Source organism: Bos grunniens, chromosome 9, assembly GCF_055505025.1.
Source record: "Bos grunniens cultivar Pamir isolate PY7600 chromosome 9, Bosgru_T2T1.0, whole genome shotgun sequence".
In the NCBI taxonomy this organism is placed as follows: domain Eukaryota; kingdom Metazoa; phylum Chordata; class Mammalia; order Artiodactyla; family Bovidae; genus Bos; species Bos grunniens.
This window is the reverse complement of record NC_141173.1, coordinates 104,088,179-104,108,046: the sequence shown is the minus strand read 5'-3', so window position 1 is coordinate 104,108,046 and position 19,868 is coordinate 104,088,179. Positions and strand designations below refer to the sequence as shown.

Genomic DNA, 19,868 nt, shown 5'->3' with positions numbered 1-19,868 from the left:
AATGAAGTACGCCAGACACAAAGGGTACATACATACTATATGACTCCATATATTTAGAATATCCAGAATGGGTGAGTCCATAGAGACATAAAGCAGACTGGTGAAAACCGGAGTTTCTTTCATGGAGATAAAAATGTTCTGAAATGAAATGTAGGCGATCAGGTCACACCATTGTGAATGCACTGAATGCTGTTGCAATGCACACCTGAATATGGTTAACGTCACGTGGCATGAATTTCACCTTAATGTCGGAAAGGGAACTATATGACCATGACTAGCACACGCTCAGTTAATGGACTGGTCAGACTAAGAACTCTAATGCTTTGTTTTGTGTGAGAAAAGGCTTAAGAGAAGTGTGCAGAAGAGAACGGCCTGAGGCCACCCTCGCCCTCTGCCCTCTGCCCTCTGCCCTCTCTGGGCTCTTGCTCTTTCTTTCTGGCCCCTTTTCCTCCAGACCTGAGTCAAGTCACCAGCAGGGGGTGAGCCACCAGCTTTGTCTGCATCACCTATGGTTATTTGTCTTGGGAGGAAAATCATTGACTCAAATTTAAATCATCTCTGGATAAAACTCCTAAAAGAATTGGCAACAAGCTCGGAGTGTCTGGAGAAGACGCCCGAGTTCTGGGGTCCCTACAGCACATGAAGACACGTGGATGTGCTCAGGCGGGCCTCCCAGGGGCTGTGCTGAGCAGGGACTTGGCATCAACCTTTGCTAACAGGACCTCTTTACAACAGGAACAGCCCTTGAGACCTCAGCAGGACTTAGGCCGGGCGGGGAAGCCTGGAGAAGGTGCAGCGGGGCTCCAGGTGCGTTCCCACGGCCCGCGCTGTCCTGCCTCTGAGTAGAAGGCGGGACCCTTGGAAAAGTCAGTCCTGATGGGCCGGCCTGGGCTGGGCGAGGCTGTCCTCACGGAGGGGAGCCTTCCCGAGCCTTAACCTCGAAGGAGGTGCTGACAAGTTTAGGAAACACCCAAATGCTAATGGAATGTCCTGGGTGTAACCTTCCAAAGGAATGCAGTTTTGAAGTCTACGCGTGTCCCCTGCAGGTTAATTTGCTGAAAGCAGATCGTGCGATGGGAGAAGGAACTGTTAGCCTTGGGGCTGAGACAGAAGGGCGGCCGAGAGGGAGACCCCGGCCACCTGTGCAGGACAGGCATCCTGTGACCTGTGATGGCCAGAGGGCTCTGTTCCTGGAGGCTGGATGGTCGTGATGCGATGCTATCAGCGTCAGAAGGTTTCAGCTTTTGTGATCATGAGTTTAGTTTCTGTGTCGGTTCCCCAGTAACCAAGGAGACTTTGTGATTGAACTTCATCTCAGCTTGGTTGCCCCCAAAGAGGAGCACGGCTGTGGGCTTGGGATCAGGTCCCTTACCTTGGGACTCCAGGAGCTGGGAAGTGGCCGAGGGGATTAGTGTGTCCATCACTAAGAGGTCACTGCTCAGCGCATGATTCAAGCTCAAGGGTCTTCGAGCCCATTTGAGGAAGCAGAAGGCCCCTCTGAAAGAAAGAAGTCCAGAGCCCCAAACCCCCGATCACCCCACGACGGGGCTGCTCACCCCATGGGCTGAGAGAAGAAGAGGATGTAAGGAGGGATTTGGGAGGTGGTTGGAGCTTGAGGGTGGAAGGTCGGAGCTCGGGCTGGGGGGTTGGGGGGTGGGTGGGGCTCAGGAACAAGGGGATCCAGCTTTGGGCTGCATGCGTGGATGTGCGCAGATGCTCCTGCAAAGGGGGCGGCCCCAGCCATGAGGCTCTGCCTGCAGGACAATGCGAGCCTGTGTATTTACACCATTCTTTCCAGAAGCAGCTGGTTTGCCACCAAAGAGCTCGGAGTGGACGCAGAAGCCCAGGGACGTGACCGGGGGCTGCCAGTGTCCTGTGGGGTCCAAGCTGCGTTTCCATCACTTTCCTCCAAAAGGCTGACTCTGACCTCCCCAGCTAAAAAGAGTCTTCTGAAAGGCTCACTCACCATTTGAGTTCAAAACATTTATTTCATGTTACACACCAGGATTTCCTGGAGCACACAAAATCTGCTTCTGAAAAGCGTTCTCCAGTTCCTGGAAGAGACCTTGCATTACTGGTAGAGGAAGATTAACTGCCAGATGAAGGGAATAGGAATTGATTTCAGGCACAGAACAGATGCCACAAACGTCCACGTGTCCACATCAAAGTGAAGGTGTTAGTCACTCAGTCATGTCTGACTCTTTGCCACCCTGTGGACTGTAAGCCTGCCAGGCTCCTCTGTCCATGGAAATCCCCAGGCAAGAACCCTGGAGTGGGTTGCCGAGCTCTCCTCCAGGGGATCTTCCCAACTCAGGAGTTGAACCTGGCTCTCCTATTTGCAGGCGGATTCTTTACCATCTGAGCCACCAGGAAAGCACCCACATCAAAGGCCTGTTTTTTCCTCTCTTCCTCCCTCAGGCCACATTCCAGCCTGAACCTCTGATGGCACTGACTGCCGTTGCAGCATAAGGATGCCAGGGGTTTTATTTAGGAGCTCAAGACCTTTGGCAAAGCACAGTGAAAGTGGGAAAAGCTGAAATCAGCTCGGTGGTTCCCGCCAGCCCTGGCAGCCAGCTCTCGCTCTGCAGTATCTTCCCAGCATCTCCTCGAAGAGACCCGTCAGGTGGTCCCCCAGGGAGGAGGAGGCAGAAGCAGAGGTCAGCTGGCCCCAGACTCCCCCGCAGTAAGGCCCCGAAACCGAGGTCAGCACAGGGTCCCTCTTACTAGAGCTGGGCATGCAGGTTCTTTGTGAGAGGAGTGGGGTCGGGGCAGTCCATGATGGGACCTGGGGGAGGAGAGAAGCCGGGTGGTCAGCGTAGTCCACATGCCCTCAAGGCGCATCCGTGGATATGGAGGAAGATGGCCGTGTGAAGGAAGGGGGTCTGCAGGGCGCTGCGGAGCTGGAGGCGTGAAGAGCAGAGATGCTCTGCTCCGGTCCAGGATGGGAGCCGGCCTGAGCATGGTTTTGATGGGAGACAGAGCTGCTCTTCTGCGCGGGGCGATGAGTGAGCCTGGGGCCATGGACGCTTGATAAAACTATGGTGGGGGGTAGGAATGCAAGGACCTTCCGAGACTTGGGCATCATCAAACGGGTGTCATCTCCCAGACGGCAGTGTCTTCCTGCTCGAATCTCCGCTTTAAGTAAGAGCGCTAGAGGGCAGAGTCCACGGAACCTTGAGTTCAAGCAGGGCAGAGGAGGTTCCAGCGTGTCTTCAAGTGTGTGGAGAGTCGCACACCAGGGCTCATGTGGGTCCTCGGGCAGTGCGGGGTTGGAGGGGAGGATGCTTCACAGCTCCTGAGACTCTCGCTTCCCCAGTCCCTCTCCACACTCACTCAGCATGCTCAGCAGTAAAATGAAGAAAGAGAAATTGCCATCAAAATATATTCTAGCTGGAAAAGCAACATGTGAAACACGATTCAATTGTAAAAAGAAAAACTAGACATTTTGATAACATATTTTCTCAGTTTATTTTGACAACCAATGAGCTGGTCCGGGAGGGAGGAGCTCCTCTTCTGCAGATGAAAAGAAGGTGGTGAGCAGCCGCATACTCTCAGAAAGCAGGTCTGTGCGGGTTCTGGGGTTCCTGGCTTTGAGCCTGAGACTCTTGGGCTATTATTTTATAATCTTTTACTTTAAAAATGACTTGCATGCATGAACGAAAGTCACCTTTTGTGAAAGGCAGACATTGTTTATAATAAGCAGCAGAGGTTTGGGGCCCAAGCTTTAGGTGTGGTATCTCCGAGCTCCGTGGCTTTGGTTAAACCATCCGGTTTCTCAGCTGTGAAGGAGGAAGAGACCCTCTGAACATCAGAGGGGCCCCAAGCAATGCTGGGGTCCACTGACTCCCGTCTCCCTCCCCTGAGCCTCTTCATGTGCCCCGAGCCCCACCCTCAGGGAGCTGTGTCAGCAGGTATGAAGTGTTCATCTTCTCCCAGTGTTCTGTGAATTATCTTAGTTTTTAAATGGAAGTAGTCTTCAACATTTTAAGCCTGGAGTTCTTGCTCAAGAAAAGCTAAAAACCCAGAAATAGCTACTACATTGCTTGCCAAAGCATGACTTAAAAAATATTTCTATGAAAAAAAAAAAAGTCTGTGGTTCTCTTAATGGCTGATGAGACTATATCCAGCTTTTACTTTATTGTGAAATGGCAAGTTTCAACATTTACCTTCAATAAATAGCATGCCTTTTGTCAGATACCAGATTCCAAGCTTCCCAGAAAAGTGCAATTATGGTGATTCAAGGAGAGGAGCCCAGATTCCTGGGTCCAGTGGCCTCCAGCTGCCACAGTGCCTGCAGAAGCCCAGCCACCAGCCGCGGTGAGGCCAGTGATGCGGTGAGAGCCGGCCTGGCAGGGTGGGCTGGGGAGACACGCGTGACGTGGTCAACCCAGGGCACGAGGTGACGGCGCGGCCGAGTTGCCTGCGCCCCCAGAAAGCGCCTGCCTCCACCCCAGGGCCTGCGGGCTTGTACACAAGCTGCTCACTGCGTGTGGGAGCGTGCGGGGCACCCAGCCTCAGGAAGAGCGAGTCTGGGAGGAAGACTGACCACTCGCAGGAAGTCTTCTGATCGCAAACAACACTCTGGAGCACACACTTGGGACCAGGGGCCAGAGGAAGGCACAGGAAGAGGGAAAGGAGGTGCGTTGGGGTTGGTGACCAACAGCTGCAAGGGGAGGGCAGAGGGCAGGGGCTGCCGCCTGCGAGGACCGACCTGGGAGTGTGTGAGCTCACCCTCCCGAGTCTGAGGGGACCGAGGCTCCAGCCTCCTGGCCCACCGAGTCATAGCCGAAGGTTAGGGCCAGGGGGCCCCGGCCTGTCCTCCTGTGCTTATGCTTGGGAAGCTTTTCTAAGAAGCTGCCACAGATTGGACTGAGTCTGGGCATAGTGGATGCAAGGCCCAGGGTCTGGCCCTGCTCAGCCAGCCTGTGCCTTGGGCTCTTGAGCTGTAGAAAGAGTCGAGATTTTCTCCAGAAAATTCCTAGGTGAAATCTGGTTGAGTTCACTTCAGTCGCTCAGTCGTGTCTGACTCTTTGCAACCCCGTGGACTGCAGCACACCAGGCCTCCCTGTCCATCACCAACTCCTGGAGCTTGCTCAAACTCACATCCATCAAATCGGTGATGCCATCCAACCATCTCATCCTCTGTCGTCCCCTTCTCCTCCTGCCTTCAATCTTTCCCAGCATCAGGGTCTTTTCTAATCAGTCAGTTCTTCACATCAGGGGCCAGAGTATTGGAAGTTCAGCTTCAGCATCAGTCCTTCCAAAGAATATTCAGGACTGAGCTCCTTTAGGATGGACCGGTTTGATCTCCTTGCAGTCCAAGGGACTCTTAGGAGTCTTCTCCAACACCACAGTTTAAAAGCTTCAATTCTTCAGTGCTCAGCTTTCTTTATGGTCCAACTCTCACATGCATACATGACTACTGCAAAACCCATAGCTTTGACTAGACAGACTTTTGATGGCAAAGTAGTATCTCTGTTTTTTAATATACTGTCTAGGTTGGTCATAACTTTTCTTCCAAGGAGTAAGCGTCTTTTAACTTCAAGGCAGCAGTCACCATCTGCAGTGATTTTGGAGCCCAGAAAAATAAAGCCTGTCACTGTTTCCATTGTTTCCCCATTTATTTGCTGTGAAGTGATGAGACTGGATACCCTGATCTTTGTTTTCTGAATGTTGAGTTTTAAGCCAGCTTTTTCACTCTCCTCTTTCACTTTCATCAAGAGGCTCGCAATTCCTCTTCGCTTTCCGCCATAGGGTGGTGTGATCTGCATATCTGAGGTTATTGATATTTCTCCTGGCAAACTTAATTCCAGCTTGTGCTCTGCATATAAGTTAAATAAGCAGGGTGACAATATACAGCCTTGATGTACTCCTTTCCCAATTTGGAACCAGTTCGTTGTTCCATATCCAGTTCTAATTGCTGCTTCTTGACCTGCAGATTTCTCAGGAGGCACGTAAGGTGGTCTGGTATTCTTACCTCTCTAAGAATTTCCCAGTTTGTTGTGATCCACATAGTCAAAGTGAGAGAGTCATTTCCTAGGCAGGTTGATAGGAAATCTAGGGGTCCCCAAGGAGAGAAGGGTCTGGAATTCTCAAGGAGGAAGAAAGGACAAACTTTTTTTTCTTTCTCCACATTCCTTAGGATTATATACCAATAATGTATCCTGCCTAAGGACAGTCTTTGGATTCAACCTTCTGTTATCTTAAAATGTTAATTATGGGAGTAGACCTGGTCTTTACAAGGATGTATCTTGCCTGAGGACAGTGTTATCTTAAAATGTAAATTATGGGAGTAGGTCTGATGAGGTCTTTACGACCTCCAGATAATCTTTGGATTATATAACTTCATTGTTAACACTAGCAAGCGGGTACTCTTTCTGCCCCCTTCTGATGCCTATGTCAGAAGCTTTCTCTATCTCCTTTATACTTCAATAAAACTTTATTACACAAAAGCTCTGAGCGATCAAGCCTCGTCTCTGGCCCTGGATTGAATTCTTCTCCTCCGGGGGCCAAGAATCCCGGTGTATTTGCGTGATTCAACAACAACCTTTCAAAAGGCTTTGGCGTAGTCAATAAATCAGAAGTAGAAATTTTTCTGGAATTCTTTTGCTTTTTCTATAATCCAATGGATGTTGGCAATTTGACCTCTGGTTCCTCTGTCTTTTCTAAATCCAGCTCGAACATTTGGGAGTTCTTGGTTCATGTACTGTTGAAGCCTCGCTTAGAGAATTTGAGCATTACTTTGCTAGCATGTGAGATGAATGCAGTTAGGCAGTAGTTTGAACATTCTTTGGCATTGCCTTTCTTTGGGATTGGAATGAAAACTGACCTTTTCCAGTCCTGTGGCCACTGCTGAGTTTTCCAAATTTGCTGGCTTATTGAGTGTGGCACTTTAACAGCATCATCATTTAGAACTTGAAATAGCTCAGCTGGAATTTCATTACCTCCACTAGCTTTGTTTGTAGTGATGCTTCCTAAGGCCAACAGACTCCAGGATGTCTGGCTCTAGGTGAGTGATCACAGAAAACGTGGTCCACTGGAGAAGGGAATGGCAAACCACTTCAGTCTTCCTGCCTTGAGAACCCCGTGAACAATGTGAAAAGGCAGAAAGGTAGGACCCTGAAAGATGAGCTCCCCAGGTTGGTAGGTGCCCAATGTGCCACTGGAGAAGAGTGGAGAAATAACTCCAGAAAGAATGATGAGACGGAGCCAAAGCAAAGCAACACCCAGCTGTGAATGTGACTGATGATGGAAGTGGACTCCGATGCTGTAAAGAGCAATATTGCATAGGAACCTGGAAAGTCAGGTCCATGAATCAAGGTAAATTGGAAGTGGTCAAACAGGAGACAGCAAGAGTGAACATGGACTTTTTAGGAATCAGGGAACTAAAATGTACAGGAATGGGCGAATTTATTCAGATGACCATTATATCTACTACTGTGGGCAGGAATCCCTTAGAAGAAATGGAGTAGCCTTCACAGTCAACAAAAGAGTCTAAGATGAGTGCTTGGATGCAATCTCAACAATTACAGAATGATCTCTGTTCATATCCAAGGCAAACCACTCAAGATCACGGTAATCCAAGTCTATGCCCCAACCAATACTGAGGAAGAAGCTAAAGCTGAACAGTTCTATGATGACCTCCAAGAGCTTCTGGAACTAACACATTTCATTATAGGGAGCTGGAATGCAAAAGTAGGAAGTCAACAGATACCTGTAGGAACAGACAAGTTTGGCCTTGGAGTACGGAATGAAGCAGGGCAAAGGCTAACAAAGTTTTGCCAAGAACGCACTGGTCATAGCAAACACCCTCTCCCAAGAACACAAGAGAAGACTCTACACATGGACATCACCAGATGGTCGACACCGAAATCAGATTGATTATATTCTTCGCAGCCAAAGATGGAGAAGCTCTATACAGTCAGCAAAAACAAGACCAGGAGCTGACTGTGGCTCAGATCATGAACTCCTTATTGACAAATTCAGACTTAAATTGAAGGAATCAGGGAAAACCAATAGACCATTCAGGTATGACCTAAATCCAATCCTTTATGACTATACAGTGGAAGTGAGAAATAGATCCCAGGGACTAGATCTGACAGACAGAGGGCCTGAAGAACTAAGAATGGAACTTCATGACATTGTGCAGGAAGCAGTGATCAAGATCATCTCCAAAAAAAAGAAATGCAAAAAGGCAAAATGGTTGTCTGAGGAGGCTTTACAAATACCCAAGAAAAGACGAGAAGGAAAAGGCAAAGGAGAAAAGGAAAGATATACCCATCTGAATGCAGAGTTCCAAAGAATAGCTAGGAGAGATGAGAAAGCCTTCCTCAATGATCGATGCAAAGAAATAGAGGAAACGATAGAATGGGAAAGACTAGAGATCTATTCAAGAAAATTAGAGATACAAAGGGAACATTTCATGCAAAGATGGGCACAATAAAGGACAGAAATGGTACGGACCTAACAGAAGCAGAAGATATTCAGAAGAGGTGGCAAGAACACACAGAAGAGCTGTACAAAAAAGGTCTTCAAACCCAGATAACCACGGTGGTGTGATCACTCACTTAGAGCCAGACATCCTGGAGTCTGCAATCTGGTTACAGAGAGCGAAGTCTTAAGACTCAACTTTGCTTAGAGCCATGTCATCTACAACAGCATGATGCAGACATGTGCAGGACAAAGGAAGCCAAAGATTGTCAAATTCTGGAGGCTTTGTGTCCAACAGCAAAGATGTCTGAGTTTGATGCCAGGACTTGAGAGCTCAGGAGAGGTTGCCACCATATTCATGTCCCACGTTTGGGAGGCATAAAGGTGAGTGGACACAGAGCAGCTCTACTCACAGAAGGCCAGGCTCCATCTCACCTGCGCAGATACCAGGCATACCACAGGGCAGCACAGGCAGCCCGAGCGCAGAGGGTCATGTAAAGGGCACTTTGCCACGCGTTGCTGTCCCTCAATCTGTCTGACTCTCTGCAACCCCACGGACTGCGTGCGCCAGGCTTCCCTGTCCTTCACTGTCTCCAGGAGCTGGCTCCGACTCATGTGCCAGATATTGATATTGGTTGCCATGCAACCAACCTGTCCTCTGCTGTCCCCTTCTCCTCCTGCCCTCAGTCCTTCCCAGCATCAAGACCTTTTCCGATGAGTTGGCTTTCTCATCAGGTGGCCACAGTGTTGGAGCTTCAGCTTCAGCATCAGTCCCTCCAACTAGAGCAGTAAACCCAGGGCAGCAGAGCAGGAGGAGTTGAGAAGCCACAGGACGGCACGCGCCCAGCCCGAGCCACCACCCCCGCTGGGCCAGGGCTGGGCAGGAAGCATGGGCGGCTTTGCTCCCCCGCCACACGCTACGGCTCGTCCTCGGTGCCGGGCACAGGGTCTACCTTTCTGTACGAACTGTGCAAAAGCAGAAGTATGGGACTCTCTGGGAGGGCGAATGCAAAGTGCCATTTATGCCTGTTTCTGATCCCCTGGGTGGGAAGGATCATCATTCCTGGAGGTGACAGGGTTTTACAGCCCTTTAGTGGTGACGTGTGTTTTTGCAAAATTTTCAAGGACCATAAAAAATGGGTCCCCCTGGCCTTCTTTCAGCATAGCTGAATGACATGGCACATCCAGGCCATGGCAGAAAAGCAAATATTGCAATAAAGTGACTCACACAAACTACTTGGTTTCCCAGGGCACACTGTACCATGCTGTGGTCGTCGAGTGTGCAGCAGCCTCATGTCTACAAATCAACGGACAGACCTTCATTACAAAATCAGTTCAGCTCACTCGCTCAGTCATGTCTGACTCTTTGCGACCCCATGGACTGCAGCACACCAGGCCTCCCTGTCCATCACCAACTCCCGGAGTTTACCCAAACTCATGTCCATTGAGTCGGTGATGCCATCCAACCATCTCATCCTCTGTCATCCCCTTCTCCTCCTGCCTTCAATCTTTCCCAGCATCAGGGTCTTTTCAAATGAGTCAGCTCTTCACATCAGGTGGCCAAAGTATTGGAGCTTCAGCTTCAGCATTGGTCCTTCCAGTGAATATTCAGGACTGATCTCCTCTAGGATGGACTGGTTGGATCTCCTTGCAGTCCAAGGGACTCTCAAGAGTCTTCTCCAACACCACAGTTAAAAAGTGTCGATTCTTTGGCATTCAGCCTTCTTTATGGTTCAACTCTCACAGTACACGACTACTGGAAAAACCGTAGCTTTGACTAGACGGACCTTTGTTAGCAAAGTAATGTCTTTGCTTTTTAATATGCAGTCTAGGTTGGTCATAACTTCCCTTCCAAGGAGTAAGTGTCATTACAAAATACTTCATTGCCAAAAACTGCTGCCTGTCTTGAGTCAATAGCAAGTTGTAATTTTTTTTCAATAGTAACATCAAAGACCAGACACCGTGGGTCATAAAGCAAATATCCTAGTGATGAACAAATGGTGTGAGGATGAGCAGAGTGTGATGCAGAAATGAAGTGAGCACATGCTGTTGGGAAAATGGCTCCGACAGACTCGGTGCAGGACTGTCGCACAACTTGAGTCTGTAAATCTAGTGGCGTCTATGACGTGCCATCGAGAGGCTCTGCCTGTGCATCCAGCATCTGGGGCAGAGTCTGGAGCAAACCGAGTGGTTAGCAGACACCTGTTGCCGCCCCAAGCAGGAGCTGTCCAGGCAGGAGGACAAGGGTGAATGGAGGACCATCTGCAGGCACCAGGGGCTCTTCTGAGGACCGAGACCCTGCAGGGCCAGCATCTCAGCTGTCAGGGCTGCAATGGACTAGTGTGTGTGCCCCACAAAGTCACACACTGTTGTGTGTCCCCGACAAAGTCACACCCTAGTGTGTGTGCCCCACAAAGTCACAGACTGGTGTGTGCCCCCCACAAAGTCACACACTGGTGTGTGTCCCCGACAAAGTCACACCCTAGTGTGTGTGCCCCACAGAGTCACATGCTAAAGCCCTAGCAGGTCAGTCCACAGGGGTCATGCCGTCCTGGGTTGGAGCCCTGCAGAGGGAACCAGGGACCTTCTAAAGGAGCCCTAGGGACCCCCTGCCCCTTCCTCCACGTGAAGCCACGGTGAGCAGATGCCTGGAAGAGGGTCCTCAGCAGACCTGACGGTCCCTGCGCCTCGGGTGTCCAGCCTCCGGACCTGGGGACAGAGTGTCCATTGCGTAGAGTCCACCATGGGGCCCGTCCTGCGGTAGCACCTGAGCAGATGCAGCCGACGCCTCTGTGGGCCTTCGGAGGCGGCATCCTCCCCGTAGGCAGCTGACAGGTAGGTGGCAGGCGCTCACCGGGTGCACACGGACGTGCGGAGACGATCTGACTCTGGCTGCGGGCTGTCGCCCCGTGCTCGCAGCTTCCCAACGCCGTCTCCTGTGCTGGGTCAGCCCAGATGTCACACGGAACCCCCACCTCACCGTGGCCTGTGAATGCTGATGCAGATGAGGGATTCCGCTCTCTCTGCAATTTCCACAGCCCCCACCCCAGCTCTTGACCCCAAGCCAAACAGCCAATCATCCAACAAAGAGAAGCAAACTCGTGGAGCTGCTGTGTGAGCACGGAGCACGCGGAGTTGGGGGAGGCAGGACTTGTGCAGCGATGGATCAGGCAGCCAGCAGTCAACCCCGAGGCTCCCGGGAGTCTTGCGGCCTCTGGCGAGGTCCTCAGCCCCACCCCACTCTGATCTGCACCCTGTCCCTTTCCTCCAGCCCTGGACAGCTGCCCCCATGTCCCACCAGCAACTGCCCTGGGATCACCTTCCTCCTTGAGCTTCGTATGAAGGTGTCTGTCTTCCTAACCACAGCCTTCTCCCTGAGAGGCTTTCTGGTATCAGCTATCAAATGCCTTTTCTGATTATACAGTGATATATAAAAAGTGCCAGAAAACACGGTACAGAGAATTCATCACTGCACATGTAGCAAATGGAAGATGCTCATTTGATATCATCATTTGTTGAGTACCAAGCATAATTTAGACTTCCCTGGTGGCTCAGTTGGTAAAGCATCCACCTGCAATGCTGGAGACCGCCTGCAAAGCAGGAGACCAGTGTTCGATCCCTGGGTTGGGAAGACCCCCTGGAGAAGGAAATGGCAGCCCACTCCAGGACAACAGAGTACGAGATGGTTGGATGGTATCACTGACTCAATGAACATGAATTTGAGCAAACTTGGGAGGGTGGGGAAGGACAGGGAGGGCAGCCTGGTGTGCTGTAGTCCATGAGGTCACAAAGAGTCGGACATGACCGAGTGACTGAATGACAACAGCAACCAGTATTCTTGCCTGGGAAATCCCACAGACAGAGGAGCCTGGCGGGCTACATCCCATGGGATCACAAAGAATCAGACACGACTGAGCAACTAAACCACCACCAAGCATAATTTTAGTTTCTGTCAGATTTTACTGGCTTGTGAGAAGAGAAAGGCTAATCCTCGTTCTAATGAGCTTAGCGCCCAGCTGGACAGTCAGAGATAAACACAGGAAGCAATCCATCCCAGGCATGGCTCAGGGCTGTCATGCGCCCGGGCCCTCCTGGATTTGGAGCTCAGAGGGTGGGAGGCGCGGGCCACGGCCCCCATGGACACAGCACACACCAGATGACAGTGCTGGGGATGCTTCCCAGCTTGGGTCAAAGGGCCCCTGACTCCCACGGGCTCCTGCCGCGCTGGGGGCGGACGTCATTCTAGTCCTGGGGGGAGGGGCTTTGCAGCTCCGCGTGTCCCCATCTGGCCTGGGTCTCCACCAGGGCATCAAGTTGGCATCCCTTCACTTTGGACCGACTTCCACTGTGACGGCGAGGCAGCCACAGCCCTAAGTGGCCCCTTGCACACTCACGTCCAGAAAGAACGTGAGGAGCCTGGAGCCCCAAGTGAGGGTCCTGTTGGAGGGATGGACAGGCTGGCGGTCGCCGGAGCTGGGGGACGTCAGCGCCCAGGGGCCAGGCAGGAGGGGGTCAAGAAAGGGGGCCCGGGGGCATGCAGGGGCCCTGCGGCCCCCAGGCAGGAGGGGGCGCCCCAGAGCTGGAGCTTGTTCTGGCCACAGAGGGACAGGCCCCTGGGCCCTCCTCCAGGCTGGGGCTTGGCTTGTGGGAGCCCCCCGCCCACCTCGAGGTGTGAAGAAAGCAGCTCTGCAGAAGGTACTGCTGGGCTCGGGTGCAGAGCGTGGGGCCCATGCAGGGGAGGGGGCTGCAGGGGCACCAGGGACAAAGGGCACCCGTTCCCCATCCAGCCCATCTCTCCCCAGACCCCCTCAGGCCACCTGGACAGACGGGGCTGACCTGGTACTTACACCCCAGGTCAAGGTCCCCACCCCGACCCCAGGGAAGAGCTGGCCTGACTGACACAGGAACCAACAGGCTGAGGTCGCCTCCTGATGGAAGCCGGTCTGAAAACTCTGCTCTGCGGGGGAGTAGCCAGCCCCCTGCCCCATCCACCGGACCTCCAGACATCCCCTTCCTTCCCAGTATGGGGGCATCCACCTGACCTCCAGACACCCCTTCCTTCCCAGTATGGGGGCATCCACCTGGCCTCCAGACATCCCTTCCTTCCCAGTATGGGGGCATCCACCTGGCCTCCAGACATCCCTTCCTTCCCAGTATGGGGGGCATCGCTGGGTCTATGGCTGCACAGGAGCTGCACCCGCATCACCACGGGGCCAGAGGTGGGCTCCTGTCTGCCTGGGTCTTCCCCACCCCTGGGCTGGGCTCCCTGGGTGCGTCCTGGTAAAAACGGTCCGCTCACAGCATCATAGCAACCCTGGAGCAGGACATGGGACGGCGGGGGGAAGTGAGCTGGGGCTGGTCCTCACGGGGAGTTGCTGACTGTTGCTAACGGCTTGCCAGGTGAGCCGTCAGCCCTGCGCCTGGCAAACGGGGAAGAGGAAAGCAGAGAAACCATCCAGGCGGTGGAGAGAGGGCCTGTCAGAGCTGGGTCTCTGTCTCTAGTGTCCCTGAGGAGCGATGGAGAGATCTGATTCACAGGCTGCCACCGTGGGCGTGTGCGGACTACCCTGACCCCTCACTAGGAGTTTGCTCTGTTGAATGATATCCCAGGACTGTTAATTCCGGGAGCTTGAAAACCACTTAAGGAGTATCTTCAGAATAAAATTAAGGGCTTGTACCCACAGGAAGATTCTGGGCCACACTGACACAAGATTCCATCCTGTTGCCAAGGAATGTTTGCATTTTTGGAGGTATCTTCCAAGGAGAAATCACATTTTACAGCAAGAGGGAAGAATGGAGGACAGAATCCATGAGACATTTCAACTTTTCTGTGATTCCCTGTTAACTTTCCTAGAAAAATAAAATCAATACAGGAAGAATATGCATGAAAGTAGCCCATAGATTAATGCATAAGGTGATATCCAGGTTGGCCAGCAAGAAGCTAACTGCCCAGGCAATGCTCCAGAAGTGTGGGGAAGGCATCTCGGTGGATGAACCACAGACTCTGCTTTTAACAAATCACCTCCACTCCAGCCATGGAACGCTTCCAGACTCTACAGGCACGTACCTGCAGGAGAGGGGCGGATGAGGCGAGATCACCTTCACTCCAACCATGGAAACACGTCTGGTGTCTACTGGAGTGAGGAGGGTCAGGTGAGCGACGCTGAAGGTATGTGGTCATGAATTCTAGACTTCGCTCATCGTCAGGTGATAGGAGCCCCGCTTAAGAGGTTTAGCATCAGAATAAATAAACAGCTTGGTTTAAGTGAAGGACAATGTCATCGAGGGCGTCTCCTGAGACGGATTCTCTCATGTCGGTGATGTGCTGCTTTGCTGGGATGTGTGTGGCTGTGGCTTTGCTTTACTCTTACTATTTATGAATTTTATTTTCACGGGAAGACAGGCAAGGTCAAGCCTGCCACGTCTGTGAAGACGCTTCCTCCTCTTGCCTCCGCTCACTGCCTGCGGGAAGTGGCCACCACACTGCATTTCCTTGTGAAAAGGGGAAGAAAGGTCAACTCTCACTAAGAGGTCATCTTCCTAGTTTGGGCTCAGAGTCTGCAGGTACCCTAGGTGTCCTGTGGGTACCAGAGACCAGCATCAGGAGTGTGGACAAGACCCCCAGGCACGAGCCACACGGGAGGAACTATAACTTCCCTCAAGTATCTTACTTCACCTCAACACAACTGTGTGATGTAGCTTTGTTAGTTTTGCCAAGGAAGTCTATTTCACGGTCCCACGGGGATGCTCGAGTTTGTTCAGGGCTCGCCTGACCCCACCTACGTGAGAGGTGGACCCAAGACGCCCTGGTCTCCTGCTTCTAACCTGTCTCCTCCTTCTCAGCCTTTTGTACCCAGGGCTTGACTGAAGCTCCGAGACCTCAGCCCACAGACCTGCAGGCTCTGAGATTACCCTAATAAAACACCTTTGGCATCATGCACAGAACCGCATGCAACAAGAAATCTTTCTGTATATCATCACCGATGGAGTCTCTCTGAACGTCCATGTTTTCCGTGAGTGATCAGTCAGCACCAGGCTATTTACACCTAGTGGAACAGTGGAATGAAAATTCCCAAATCCCGAGAGGCCAGCAGAGATCCCAGGATGCACTGAATTTCTCTCATTTCTCCTTATTCATTGCAAATAGGTGCAACCTTTCCTATTTTTCAAATATGTTAAAAATCACTACTAACTACTATCATCCCCTTTCAAATATATTTCAAAATACTGTTATGCTGTTTGCACAGAGAAAGAAGAGCCACTAAGACTCAGCAAACACTAGGTTTAAGTGCTTTTGGCCTCAACAGAAGGACGGCGCTGGCTTTGTCCGGCTGGGGCCCAGGGCCTCCTAGACCAGTCAGGGCGCTGAAACGCTGGGACCCAGGTCTTGTTCGTTTGCCGACAGCTGTGACTGACAGGCACTGGGGAGAGGACCGCCCCCTCCCCACAGGCCCCGCCCCCCTGAGGTGGGTGGAGCTAAGTGCCCAAGCCCCGCCCCCCGGAGCTTGCAGTGGGTGGAGTCCCAGCGCACGGTCTCCTGAGAACAAGTGAGGTGGCCCTTGGGCTCCGGGTTCCTGTGAGGTCAGATCACACGTGCACACACAGGAATGGGAGTCTCACAGAGGCAGGAGCAGAGGAAGGGGGGCCACACCCACGTCCATTCAGCAGGGACCACACTCCCCAGGCGTCCCAGCCAGCAGGCGGGCATCCTGTTCCCCAACATCGCTCCGGGTCACAAAGCCATTGAGTTTCTTCCAAAAGTAAGGAGCCTTTACTCACCTCTTCTCCATTTTCGAGGCAGGAGCCCAGGGTCTGTGTTTCTTGTCAGTTGTAGAAAGAGATCTGTTTTGAGACTAAACTTTAACTGCCAATGGATGGAAGATATGCAGATTTATTCTTGTTTAGGGGCCCAAAGTCCAGCATGATCGCTGATCCCCAGGTTATGTTGGGGCCCCGGCCGGGGTGAAGAGAACCTCAGACAGTCACTGCAGAGACGCTGGGAGAGTGGCTGTCGTGCCCATGAGCTGACAGATCCAGCAGAGAGCCCGCTGTCCATGATGAGGAGGAGACATTTGGGGGCTGAGCAGACGGGTGAACAAGTGGGCGTTTGCACCAGGGCACCGCTGTGTTAGTCACCGTGACGCCGGCGTTATGGTGAGGCACGTCCCGTGCACGCCTACGGGTGCACTTGACCTGTCCTGCATCACTGTCGTGGTTCTGTCCATACCGCCCCCTCCCTCTCCGTGGGGGTTTCCTGGTGCAGTTTATCAAGAACAGTCTGTGTTGCCAAGAACACTGTCAGTTAAAGACAATCTCCACCTGTAGGTGAGACTGTTCAGAAATTGCCCAGAAAGTGATACAGAACACTCTTTGTTCACAGGGCCTGAGCGGTTCCTGCTGGGCTGGGAACCTTGTTTCCCGACCCCCACCCACAAGGCGGTGTGTCGCCCTGAGCACGGTGCTGAGCGCAGGGCCCATGGGACGAAAATGCTCTGAAGCCCACGTGCTTTCTGTCTCCGCAGGACACATTCTTTCTAGAACGAGCAGGCATTTGCTGCTTTGGAAATCATCTTCTGTGAGATAAATCTGTTGGCTAAAATGCCCAAGATTCTCAACTGCTCAAGTCTTCATTTCTGCTTTAATTAAATGACAGGGAGTCAGTGTCTCTGAAAGCTGATCACATGATCTTAACTCTGGGGGCGCTGGCATCCTCCTCCAGAGCTCATCTTCCTCGCTGGCAGGGAGGAGAGTCTGAGCAATAAGGCAGCAGTCCTTGTCTCTGGCAGGCGGGGGGTCTGCAGGCAGGGGGCCAGCGTGAGGCAGGGCCATGCTCTCCGAGGCTCTGACCCTACGAGTTCTGACCCTTCCCGCTGGCTGACGAGAACTCTAAAGGCTTTGCTCTCATAGTTTTTATCCAGCATAAACTGATTTATTGGCCTCAGTGTTTCCTTTTGCTCCCATGAAGGCTTTGCCCAGAAAGGATCTGCTGTATATGATGCAATGTGATAGTCATTAAACTATGCACAACTAATTAGAAGCAGAAAAGATGGCATTTAAAGAAATGTGCGTTGTGTGTCCACGGACCAGGAGAGACTCAGTGACACTTCTGCTCTTGTCCATCCATTTGTTTGTTCCTTCATCTGTGTCATGGTGACTGCTCGCCTGCCATGGGCTTTCAGAGCGGTTTGATTTTTAATTTCAATTCTCTTCCTCTTCTGCTTGTTTTAGAAGCTTTTCCAAATGCTCACCACCTGCTTACAGCAGTCTTAGGGCTGTGGGAGGGGAAGGGGAGAATTGGGGTAGCCCTGAGGAGGGGCAGGGCCTGGGTCCCTGCAGGGAAGCGGGGCTGGTGGAGGAGATGGCGGCTGCAGGGTGCTCAGGAGGAGAGCCGTGAACCCCGCATCCGTGTTGCCCTGGACCTGGCGCAGACATGGAGCTGTCATCTGCCGGCAGTGTCATTGTGCTGGAGGAGAAACGTGGCTGGAACAAAGCTGCAGATTCCAGTGTTTGGTGTCAGAGTTGAGGCACAAACCCTGGAGGCCAGTCTGGTCATAGCCTTCTCCTAAGACGTGGATGCACATGTGAAGTGCTCTTTCTTTTTCCCTGAAACTCAACAGCCTCATCAGAATACATTTTGACACCAAACTTCAGGAACACAGTGGTCTTTTCCGCTGTGGCCCCGATTTCTCACTTCAGAAACATCTGAAATTGTACTCATTTGTCTCTATGCCTGCTGCTGTCTTCTCTCAGCTGGAACCTCTGCCGGATGACAAGTGGACAGCATGAGACAGACACGACCCAGAGGAAAGTCCCCACAGAGGCGCGGCAGCTGACGGGGCAACAGAAACTCGGCTGATGTATACAGTCGTTCTTACCTGATGGAGAAAGAGTCCTGTTAGGTCAGCATCACCAAATAGTGTTTAAAGGGCAGTATTCTCACTGGGCATCTGGAACAGTACACAGAGGGTGATCTTTGCAAAGTTCAGTTGAAAACAAGTACTTGTAGCCAACATTTATGGAGCACCTACTGTGTACCTGGGACTTCCCTGGTGGCTCAGTGGTAAAGAATCCACCTGCCAATGTGGGAGACGTGGGTTCGATCCCTGGATTGGGAAGATCCCCTGGAGGAGGGCATGGAAACCACTCCAGTATTCTTGCCTGGAGAATCCCATGGACGGAGGAGCCTGCAGGGCTGTAGTCCATGACGTCGCCAAGAGTTGAACAAGACTGAGCAACTAAACGACGACTGTGTACCTGACTTCGTACGAGTGCCCTGGGGCAGTTATATCGCCTCAACTGCCCAGAGCAGCCGTTATGTCTGTTTTACAGATGAATAAATGGACTCCAATGCAGGTGATGAGATGAGCTGGTAGACCTAGATCTGACCTCAGGGAGCCTGACCACAGCACTGGAGGTCCTGAGCATGTTGCTACACCAGTTCCAAAGACTGGGGGAGATATATATATATTCCTACAGAAAGGAAATATGTGAGCTATTTTTATCATCCATTGTTCACAAGACCAAAGTTTTCAGGTGGAAAATAAAAAGCACAAGGGCATCGGAGGCTGCAATCTGGTGCTTCCTGCTCTGGGCTCCAGTGTGAAGGGGAGCTGAGCCTGCTGGCCCGACTCGGCCACTGACCACTGTGTGGCTTCAGGGACGGTCCTGACGATGAAGAAACATGTATGACCGAGGCGCTGGCATCCAGGGGTGTCCTGAGCTGGCAGTGCTTTCACCGTCGTCGAGGCCCTGGGAGGCTGGGTACAGCTCTCCTTTAAAAGATCTTTGAAAGTGTGGGCTCCGTGGGCTGGTCGAGAGGATCACGTGCCATTAACCTCGTCAAGCACTGGCTTAGAGCCACCCCGAGAGCATCTCGTTTCGTTTACCATCACCCCGATATTTGGATCTATAGGACTGCGGGGGGCCACCCGTCTTTTAAGGTGTATGAAACTTACGTGTGTCTCGTCCCTCCTCTCTCTGTTGATGGTGATGAGGAAACGTCCCGGAGGCACACCCTGGGGTGAAGGACAGAACCATTGTGCTGATCCGGAGACTTTCAGTAGAGGTGCCCTCCATTGGGACAGTGGCCCGGTGATGGCCAGTGCTGAGGTCCTGCGGGTATTTGGTGCCATCCAGCGACAATGTGGAGGAGAGGATGCCCAGGGCCGTGGGGCTAGGGGCACGGCGGGCAGAGGTGGGGCCTCCTGGGGCGGGTCGCAGCTGCTGGGGACACTGTCTGTGACACTCCCAGGCCTGGGGACTAGCACAAGAGCCATTTCCATGGCTCACACACCAACGACCCCGGAGAAGAAACACAGAAGAAAGGAATGTGTGGGTTCTGTACAATTGTCCATGGAGAGAATGGGATTCAAGATCACGCAGAGGCTGGGTTGGTGACGGAGGGAAGCAGGGGCCGTGGGTGCGGGTGGTGGTGGGGC

General features: G+C 52.2%; 1 long non-coding RNA gene across 2 annotated transcripts; it reads right to left on the bottom strand.

The window, feature by feature from the left end:
• Positions 1-1,968: 1,968 nt before the first annotated feature.
• Positions 1,969-16,673, bottom strand: LOC147366517 (uncharacterized). 2 transcript variants are annotated; one of them, XR_015132548.1, is made up of 2 exons: positions 16,210-16,673; positions 1,969-3,341 (listed from the first exon to the last, which is right to left on the bottom strand). It is a non-coding gene; the product is annotated as an uncharacterized LOC147366517 (long non-coding RNA). The 2 variants fall into 2 exon arrangements; XR_015132547.1 differs by lacking the exon at positions 16,210-16,673 and adding an exon at positions 14,498-14,922.
• Between the last annotated feature and the right edge of the window lie 3,195 nt (positions 16,674-19,868).